The 9,684-nt window shown below is 41.8% G+C and overlaps 1 non-coding gene across 1 annotated transcript; it reads left to right on the top strand.

The window, feature by feature from the left end:
- The first annotated feature begins 8,864 nt into the window (after positions 1 to 8,864).
- On the top strand, positions 8,865 to 8,936 carry TRNAP-AGG (transfer RNA proline (anticodon AGG)). Its single transcript has one exon. It is a non-coding gene; the product is annotated as a tRNA-Pro (tRNA).
- The last annotated feature ends 748 nt before the right edge of the window (positions 8,937 to 9,684 follow it).

Here is a 9,684-nt window from a genome sequence, read left to right as displayed (position 1 = left end):
CTACAGGCCGATTACCATAACATCGGTTATGTACAGGTTAGCCATGCAGACGGTGAAATTAAAGGTACAAGCATGGGTAGAAAGTAACAAGATACTCGGAGAACTTCAGAACGGCTTTAGAAATGGTAGGCGCTTAGATGATAGCCTGTTCGTGCTTACCCAATGCATCTAAATATCTAGAGTGGAAAATAGACCTTTGTATTTGGCCTTCCTGGACATAGACGGGGCGTACGACAACGTAAGCAGGGAACTCCTGTGGAACATATTAAAAGAAGAAGGTATCGGTTATGAGATAACAGATTTCCTACAGGAAATATACCGGGATAACAAAGTAGAAATTACGTGGGAAGGGATAAGAAGTACGGAGGATGTCAAAGTATGCAAACGATTAAGACAAGGCTGTCCTCTATCACCGGTGCTGTTCATGCTTTATATGATAAACCTGGAACGGATGATACAAAACAGTAACCTAGGTTTTAACCTGTCATATAGAGTAGGTGGAAAGGCGGTAGAGCAGCGCCTCCCCGATTTATGTATGCAGACGATATTGTGCTGCTAGCTGAGAGCCTGGAAGAATTGCAAACTCTAGTTAAGTATTGCGGAGACGAAGGGGACGCTCTAGGCTTCAGTTTCAGCGCCGTTAAGTCGGGTCTGATGATTTTCAACGGTTCAGCTGATCAGGGTCTTAAAATACAAGGCCTTGAAATACCTAGAGTAGCAGAATATAAATATCTGGGGGTATGGGTAAACGAAGGATTGCCATACATTGGAAAGCATGAGCAATCACTTAAGGCCAAAGGGCGAAGGAATGCCGGGATAATGAAGCATAAGGCATTGTGGGGATACAATAGGTATGAGGTTTTGAGGGGTATTTGGAAAGGAATTATGGTGCCCGGACTTACTTTCGGAAATGCGGTTTTGTGCCTAAAATCAGAGGTAGAGTCGACAATAGAAACAAATCAGAGATGCGTTGGACGATTAGCACTAGGTGCCCACGGCAAAACTACAAATGAGGCGGTAGAGGGAGATATGGGCTGGGCATCTTTAGAAGTACGGGAAGCTCAGAGTAAAATATTATATGAGGAACGCCTGAGAAAATTGGACAGTAAGAGATGGGCAGCTAAAGTATTTAAATACTATACCTAAAAAGCGTTGACTCACAATGGAGGAAAAGAACTAGGAAACTAACTAGTAAGTATGCTAGTAACAAGGACGGAGAAATAAAGAGCATTAAGCAACAGGTGAAAAACACAGAAGGTAAAAATTGGATAAATTCGATGGAAAAGAAACAGAGTGTGGAATTATACCGAAAGGGGAAAATGCAAATCAGGAAGAAAGATTTCTTTGATAACTCAAGAGGCAGTGCCCTACTTTTTGAAGCTAGATCAGGGTGCCTTAGAACACGCAGCTACAAAAAGAAATTTAACAACGGAGATGACGCATGTGATGTATGTGGAAACTCCAGTGAAACAATTGACCATATTATACTCGAATGTAACGGTATCTATCCGGAAGTTGGTGCAGGCGCAATCACTGTTCCTGAAGCTCTGGGTTTAGAGATAACAGTGGCCGGGTGAATAAACCGGCGGTGGAAACTAGCAAAAAACGACTGGAAGATTGGTGGCTTAAAAGCAGAGAAGTGACATAATGTTAGTAATGTAGGAACAAAATTAAATAAATAGAATGCTGGTTTAGTTAACCACTCTAAATCAATAATTAAGATATAGGGAGAAAAATGAGCATGATAGCTACTACTACCACCCCGTTTCAAAGGGGACGCTCCTATATTCCATCCTTCCATCCATACCGTTGAGAGAACGGAATCACGCAGCGCCGACTTCACCTCTTTGATGTTAAACTAAGCTACGGCCGTAACGAGTCGTTATGTATAACACGTAGATTAATAGAAGTATCCGATATGACGTCATAAATTAAATGCATGTTACATTCTTTTACACGAGTAAGAATGTACGGTTAGAACACATTTTTTATAAAGACATAGCACAAACTTTATATATTGAACATATGGTACAGCATGATGAATAGGCATGAAGGATAAGTCTTTAAAAAATGGCATTATTCTAGAAGGAACAGGTATTATTGTGTAGCGCACTGCGTATATATTTTCTTCTTCTGATTGCCTCTTCATGGCTAGGCACATACTCCCAGTTGGGGTTTCTCCATGGTTTAGTGCAATCGTTTATTTCCCCTGCCTTAGGTTGTACCTTCAAAAAATTATGAATTTCAAATCAAAATCAGTACACATTGTTACAAGACGTTTGACGCAGTATAGACGCAAATGAATGTAAAATATGTAGGTAGATGAAAATTCAAATATTTTACTTATGAAGTAAATAACACATTGCCTTTACAGTACGTCTTTTCGCGGTTCTACCGAAATGTGTACTTGAAGAAGGGAACGGGAATTGTAAAAGGCAATGCTGATCGAATGATCGATAACATTTCAAAATAATTTCTTATCTGCAAAGCGTACTCCTGCATTTTAAATTATCTAAATAGTTTAACGTCATCGCATGATGCATGAAGATTTGCCGGAGTGAATTGAGAACAGTATAAATATTTTTACAAGCAATAAATTCTGCGGCGTAAATGTGTCATGGTGATTTCCCGTTGCTGCGAGCTGCAAGGCAGTGTACACCGCAAGGAAAATATATATTTTCGAAGTCCGCAGAAGCAAGAATGGCCTCATCGCTCTGGGAATTGAGTAAGTCAAAACGTTCAAAACTGTTCGCTGTGTTTAAAATAATGTTATATACATAGGCGGCAACAAGTATTTTTAGAGCTGACTTGGCTAAGAAATCTTCTAGGATCTTGAAGCATTGTCCTGATGCACCTGAATCCACTGAAACTCACTACTGGTGCACGGAAGAAAGGAACCCAATTACAGATTGGCTCAAAAGACGCCCCTACGAGCTGTCAAGTAGAGTTAAGCAAGACAGGCAGTCGTAGAGTACGACAAATTACAGACAAAGCTTTTAAGAGCTAAACGAATAGGACGAAATTCTGCAGTAAATATTGTCACGTAATCGTGGCTCCGAAATTATTAAAACATTCGGGCGCCTGATAGCATATACCTGTTGCTGTTTTTTCCAACCTAAGAGGGAATATTCCAGATTTTAAATGACAACAAGGATCCTCTTTGAGATTATTGAGCTCAATATTAAACATTATGTTAGTGTTCCACTTTCTTGCATAGCTTATATTTGCGTTCTAGAAGGATAAGTAACAGTCGATGGTCGGCGAAATACAGCGAATTGTGACTTAAATTTTAGTACCTAAAAACTTTGCCCAAGTTTTAAGTCAATCATACACTTGATACCGAGTGTAGTCGACTACGACGACAGAAGTGATATATTGGACAACGGTGCCTCGTTGGCCACGGAATTCTTCTGAAACTAGAGCAATATTTGGCCGTAAGTGCTGGCTTCTATTTATACATGTGTTACGTTAGCGTAATGTGGATAGCGATGCGGAATCTGGTGCTACAGTTCGGTCATAGGTAGAACCACTTAAAATAGTAAAACCAAATTAATCGCCACCTTCAGCCCCTGCGCAGGGGTTCAAAGCAACCCTTTCATTCCTCACAGATGCACTTCCGTCAACCAAATTTGCCATTGGTTTCCATATGAAAGACACCACTAAATTTTAAAAGTGAAAAGAGCAAAGAATAAATTTAAAATTGTATGGGATTAAAAGCAGTTGACATTGAAAGTTACAATAATCGGTAATGCGAAATATAAATTCTGCCGTTTACGTTATCGAAACCTTGATGTACTTCGTCCTCAGAGGTGCAGAGTTCAACAGCTCACACTGTTGTCTGGTGAGCAACGTCATCCGGCGATCAAGCTGATGAAATTGGCGAAATAAATTTATTGCTCGATTCCCGCAGCATCCAAGCGAGCTCTGTCTTCTGGCGGGAAATCGGAGAAATTGCAGGAAAATGAATGAGAGCTAAACACGCTGCAGTTCGATATTCAGTGACTCTCAATGTATGCGATATTTAAACACGAACCGTAAGCCGTATTTCCCTCTGCCCTCGCAGTCAAATACGGCTGACGTTACTGAGTCCCACCATTTTAAGTAAACGCGCCTAATTGTATCATCATTTTCGACTTCATATAAAACAGCGGATTCCCCAGGACACGAAAAATTCATTTCTCGTGCAGCCAAGCTTGAACCGAAAACGTCCCACTGTGCAGTCGAAAAAAAAAATGTACATCCATGGTTTTATACAATGGTGCCGGTAACAGTGAGTAAAATATATATCCTCTATGTTTTACTCCTGTAACGTGATGAAAACAGTTATATGAAAACCGTGTATGAATAAAACGACAAATATATTTAGCTTCTCTCAGAACCCGGCTAATAGTTCGCAGAATGCAAAGGGCTATAAAGGAAAATTCGGACAAATTTCCGGCCACAATCAGCTGAATAACTGAACATAAAAAGAGGTCATTACCCTTCCCTAAAGGAACTAAGGTGCTCAACCTACCTCCGTAAAAGACAATGGCATAAACATTGACCTCCATCTCATACGCCGCGAAACAAGTTATCTAGGCTGGTCTTTCCACTAGAAGAATACCACAGAAACGCTGCAAACGACAAATGGCGCTGTAAGAAATCAACGGCCAACGCGGAAGACGGTCATTTCCAGATTCAGGTTTTACATCAATTATGCGATTGACTCCAGTACTTGCTCTATACTAACAGCCCGCAAACGCTGGGGCACACAGGAAAATTGCGAAAAAGAAATAGATTTCGAAGCCTCCCAGTATTCTATATAGTTTATTTCGCCTTGCTTGAAAGAGCGCTTACTATTACTTTTGAATATATACAGCTCTTTCCCAAGGAATGTCAACCAAATCCTACAAAGTGAAAATATCTTCATAGGTTAAAGTGTGCTAAGCAAACGTATTACAGCTGGTATGAACTGCTTAAGTTCAGCTGGAATCGACTGTGCCCAACTTAAAGTAATTCATGTTCGCCTGAGCCAGAGGTTATGTAGGCACTGCCTACTTCATCCATTTGCACACTTCCGAATGTGAACTACGTTCGAATCGTGCCGTTTTTTTAGTTATTTTTGTCCTGCCTTGCATCTTCGATCGGGAAGTCGGGAGTATTGTGGTATCAACTGTATGGTCCTAGAATTCTAGTACGATATGGATGCTAAAATGCGGGAGTTTTGGCCTTGCGGCTTAAGCGCGCGGCCGGGCACCCGTCATCGCATGATTCCGTTTCCAAATTGTCACCGTCCAACAATTTGCGACTCTGAGACAAAGTTTAGGCTAAACTTAAAATAAACGTGCTTAAAATTTCGAGTGACAACCGTAGAAGAGAAATAAGAAGTTGGTGTATAAAACATCACACCGACATCTAAATTACGCAGCGTCGCCTGACGATACCACTTGACACGCATTATTGTACTGGCTGTACTATTCAGACGAAAACACTCCCTAAAACAGCCAGAATTAATCACAGGATCCTTTAATACAGGAGTTTGTTCAGAGGGAGTGTAGCTGCGGGTTGATTGTATGAACCGTGAAGTTTCCTGCAAATAAAGAGGAGCAGGACATCATCTCCTCCATGTCATACACTGCTCCACCTTCAAAAAACTATGCCCCGCATTTACATTTTCTCTGTAAAGTAAATCAACATAGAATTATAACATCTATGGCATAAATCGTTGTCGGAAGATCTATTATTCGCTTATTTACTTTTGTGATGATTTTGGTTTAGTGATACGCTACCCAGTCTGCTACACCATCTGTGCCGGAGCGATCCTGCAATACTATCCTTAGCAGAATACAGAAGCCGAATACAAAGCAGCTTAGACCTGACCAATATAGACTGAAAAAAGGCAGAAAACATGATTTCTAAAAACACATCTACAGGAATAGATGGAATTTCTATCAAGCTGGATTAGTGAACTTGGTCCAAGAAGTAAGGAAACGCTGAAAACTTTAGAAACAGTCGTAACGAATACGCAAATTCCAGACAGCTCGCGGACGAGTAAAATGATTTTGATTTATTAAGGGGAAGGAGAAAGGATGCGTATAAAATGCTACAGGTTGATTACCGTAACATCTGTTATATACAGGCTGACCATGCACGCGGTGAAGATAAGAATACAAGCATGGGTAGAAAGTAACAGGATACTTGGAGAACTTCAGAACGGCTTTAGAAATGGTAGGCGCTTAGATGATAGCCTGCTCGTGCTTACCCAATGCATTGAAATATGTAGAGTGGAAAATGGACCTTTTTATTTGGCCTTCCTGGACCCAAACAGGGCTTACGACAACGTAAACAGGGAACTGCTGTGGAACATATTGAAAGAGGAAGGTATCGGTCATGAGATCACAGAATTCCTGCACGAAATATACCGGGATAACAAAGTAGACATTACATGGGAAGGGATAAGAAGTACAGAAGCTGTCAAGGTATGTAAAGGATTAAGACAAGGTTGTCCTTTATCACCGCTGCTGTTCATGCTTTATATGGTAAATATGGAACGGAGGATACAAGAAGGTAACTTAAGTTTTTACCTGTCATATAGATTAGGCGGAAAAGCGGTAGAACAGCGCCTCCCAGGTTCATTGAATGCAGACGATATTGGGCTGCTAGCTGAGAGTGTGGAAGAATTACAAACTCTAGTTAAGTATTGCGGAGACGAAGAGGACGTTCTCGGCTTCCGTTTTAGTGCAGTTAAGTCGGGTCTAATGATTTTCAACGGCTCAACTGATCAGGGTCTTAAAATACTAAGCCATGAAATACCCAGAGTGGCATAATATAAATATCTCGGGGTATGGGTATACGAAGGATTAGCATACATTAAAAAGCATGAGAAATCACTTAAGGTCAAAGGGCGAAGAAATGCCGGAATAATGAAGCATAGGGCATTGCGGGGATACAGCAGGTTTGAGGTTTTGAGGGGTATTTGAAAAGGAATTATGGTTCCCGGGCTTATTTTAGGAAATGCGGGTTTATGCCAAACATTAGAGGTACAGTCCATATTAGAAACAAATCAGAGACCCGTCCGACGATTAGCACTGCGTACCCATGGCAAATTCACAAATGAGGCGGTACAGGGAGCTATGGGCTGGGCATCTTTCTAAGTACGGGAAGCTCAAAGTAAAATATTATATGAGGAACTCCTGAGGAAATTGGACAATGCCAGATGGGTAGCTAAAGTATTTAAACATCTATATCTAAAAAGCGTTGACTCACAATGAAAGAAAAGAACTGGGAAACTAACCAGTAAGTATGCTGGTCACAAGGATGAAGCAATGAAGAGAGTTAAGCAACAGGTGAAAAACACAGAAGGTAAACATCAGATTAAATCTATGGAAAATAAACAGAGTGTGGAACTATAACAAAAGTCAAAAAGGCAGACCAGGAAGAAAGCTTTCTTTGATAACTCAAGAGGCAGTGCCCTACTTTCTGAATCTAGATCAGGGTGCCTTAGAACACGCAGCTACGAAAAGAAATTTAACAATGAAGATGACATATGTGCAGTATGCGGTAAATCCACAGAACTAATTGACCATATTATACTCGAATGTAATATGGTATCCATCCGGAAGAAAATGCAGGCGCAGTCACTCTTTTTGAAGCTCTGGAGTTCAAAGATACCAGTGGCGGGGTGAATGAACCTGCGGTGAATGCTAGCAAAAAACCATGGGGACATTGGTGGCTTTAAAGCATAAAAGTGACCTAATGTTAGTAATTTAGAAACAAAAGTTCAATAAATAGAATGATAGTATAGTTAACCAATCTAATACAATAATTAAGATATAGGGGAAAAACTTAGCATGATATCAACTGCTACCACCCCCTTTCAACGGGGACTTTACTATATTCCATCCATCCATACATCGTGGTGGCTCTTAGCGAATGCCTGTTGTCTCGGAGCAACAAATCGAGATCTTTTCATGCCAAAACCACGAGAGTTTTCCCCCAACACCCTCCCATCTTTTCCATAACATTTATGCCTTATTATTGATCTGACCAAAGTAATTACCCTTAATAACTTTAGCGAAAAAAAGCTTCCTAGCAATGTCAAAGCCCTTCGAATTTCTCAGAGACCTTGGTTTACACATATATGCTGCGGAGGTTTTTTTGCGTCAGGAGAATATTTTCACTTATGCGTTAAAGTAATCTGTTTCCCAGCTTCATAGCTTATCAGTCAAGATGGCGTCAGCGCAACTTCTGCAGTGATAACAGCACAACAGTAAAGAAAATATACACAGTGACTACAGCAAGACACAACCTCGTAGGAACGCATTTTAAAATAACCAAAACCAGGCCTCGTTGGTTCAGCGCTGTGCTTTCGACGCGCTAAATTCTTTACGATATAATACGAACATCTATTTTTATGCGCGTTCTTTTCTTCATTCGCATCTTTTGAGTTGTTTGCATCTGACTTGTAACCACATGACACGTGTCATGTGTTCTTTTTTTGCATTGTTAGTGCTTCGTTTTGCGTGTGTCGCTCGCTCCGTCTCCTAAAGACATTTTCGCATGTAAAGCAGCATGTAAATTAATCAACACATAGAATTTAACGATGCATTTACGTATCTATTTTACATTTCTGAGCGCAACGGACAGTGAATGTTAATGCTTCGTTTGCCGACATGGAGCCTTTTAAGTGAGTTTCGAACAACTGAAAAATAAAGCTTGTAAAAACATATTTACTGCCATGTTTTCAAGGCTGTATTCAAATGAAAACGGCCCCACTATATTAAACAAGAATATTCGCTAGGTCACACTACGCTAATCTAGGTTTATTATCAGGCTGCTTCCTTCACCTGGTGAAAAGTGAGGAGTGGCTTTTCGCCGGCAGTCCTGGCTCGTTGGTCTAGGGGTATGATTCTCGCTTAGGGTGCGAGAGGTCCCGGGTTCAAATCCCGGACGAGCCCAATTTTCTTGTCTTGAGTACCAATGAATGGCACTGTTTATTACCAGCTAGCCTATTTTTATAACGCTTCACCCTGCTTTTCTACGGCAGTCCTGGCTCGTTAGTCTAGGGGGGATTCTGCTTCCGGCCACGCTAGTGAACGGACGCAGGATGCAGGGCTCCACAGGAGCGCTTCAGCGGTCTAGCAGGGCCACGGTAACAGAAATACTGCCTCGGACAACGAATGCCAAGTTGTTTTGCCTAGTTTGCCATCAGGGCGTTCAGTTTTGAACACGGTTTTTTTACACTGTGATGTTAGGGCCCGGCCGTACAGGGCGGAAGGATTCCGCTACGCGCTCGCCAAGTTATCGCTCTTGCCGGATGTGATTGCCCACGGAGCCTACCGCATGAGCCATGTATGGGCGGTGACTTTCAAGGACGAAGAAGCGGTAAAAATGATAGTCGACAAGGGTGAGCTTCAAGTCAAAAAGTGCCGATGTATTGTGATTGACCCTAACAACCAGGACGTTCGCATGAAAGTACATTGGCTGCTGCACAGCATTCCAGACGAAGACGTACGGGTTGCCTTCGCGCCATTCGGGAAGGTCGCAGACGTCGGCCGAGAGCGTTGGCGTATGCATGGCGTGCCTGATAATGGTTCAACTGCAAGACTGGTCGCCTTGAAGTTGCAGCCGGGCGTGAAGCTCGACGACCTGCCACACAGGTGAGCGTCGCCGGCGAGTTGGCCCTCGTGGTCGTGCCAGGCAGGG

This window comes from Amblyomma maculatum, chromosome 10, assembly GCF_055883805.1.
Source record: "Amblyomma maculatum isolate TAMU_Amacu chromosome 10, ASM5588380v1, whole genome shotgun sequence".
Taxonomy (NCBI): domain Eukaryota; kingdom Metazoa; phylum Arthropoda; class Arachnida; order Ixodida; family Ixodidae; genus Amblyomma; species Amblyomma maculatum.
The sequence above is the reverse complement of the archived record's forward strand: the minus strand, read 5'-3'. Positions and strand labels throughout refer to the sequence as shown.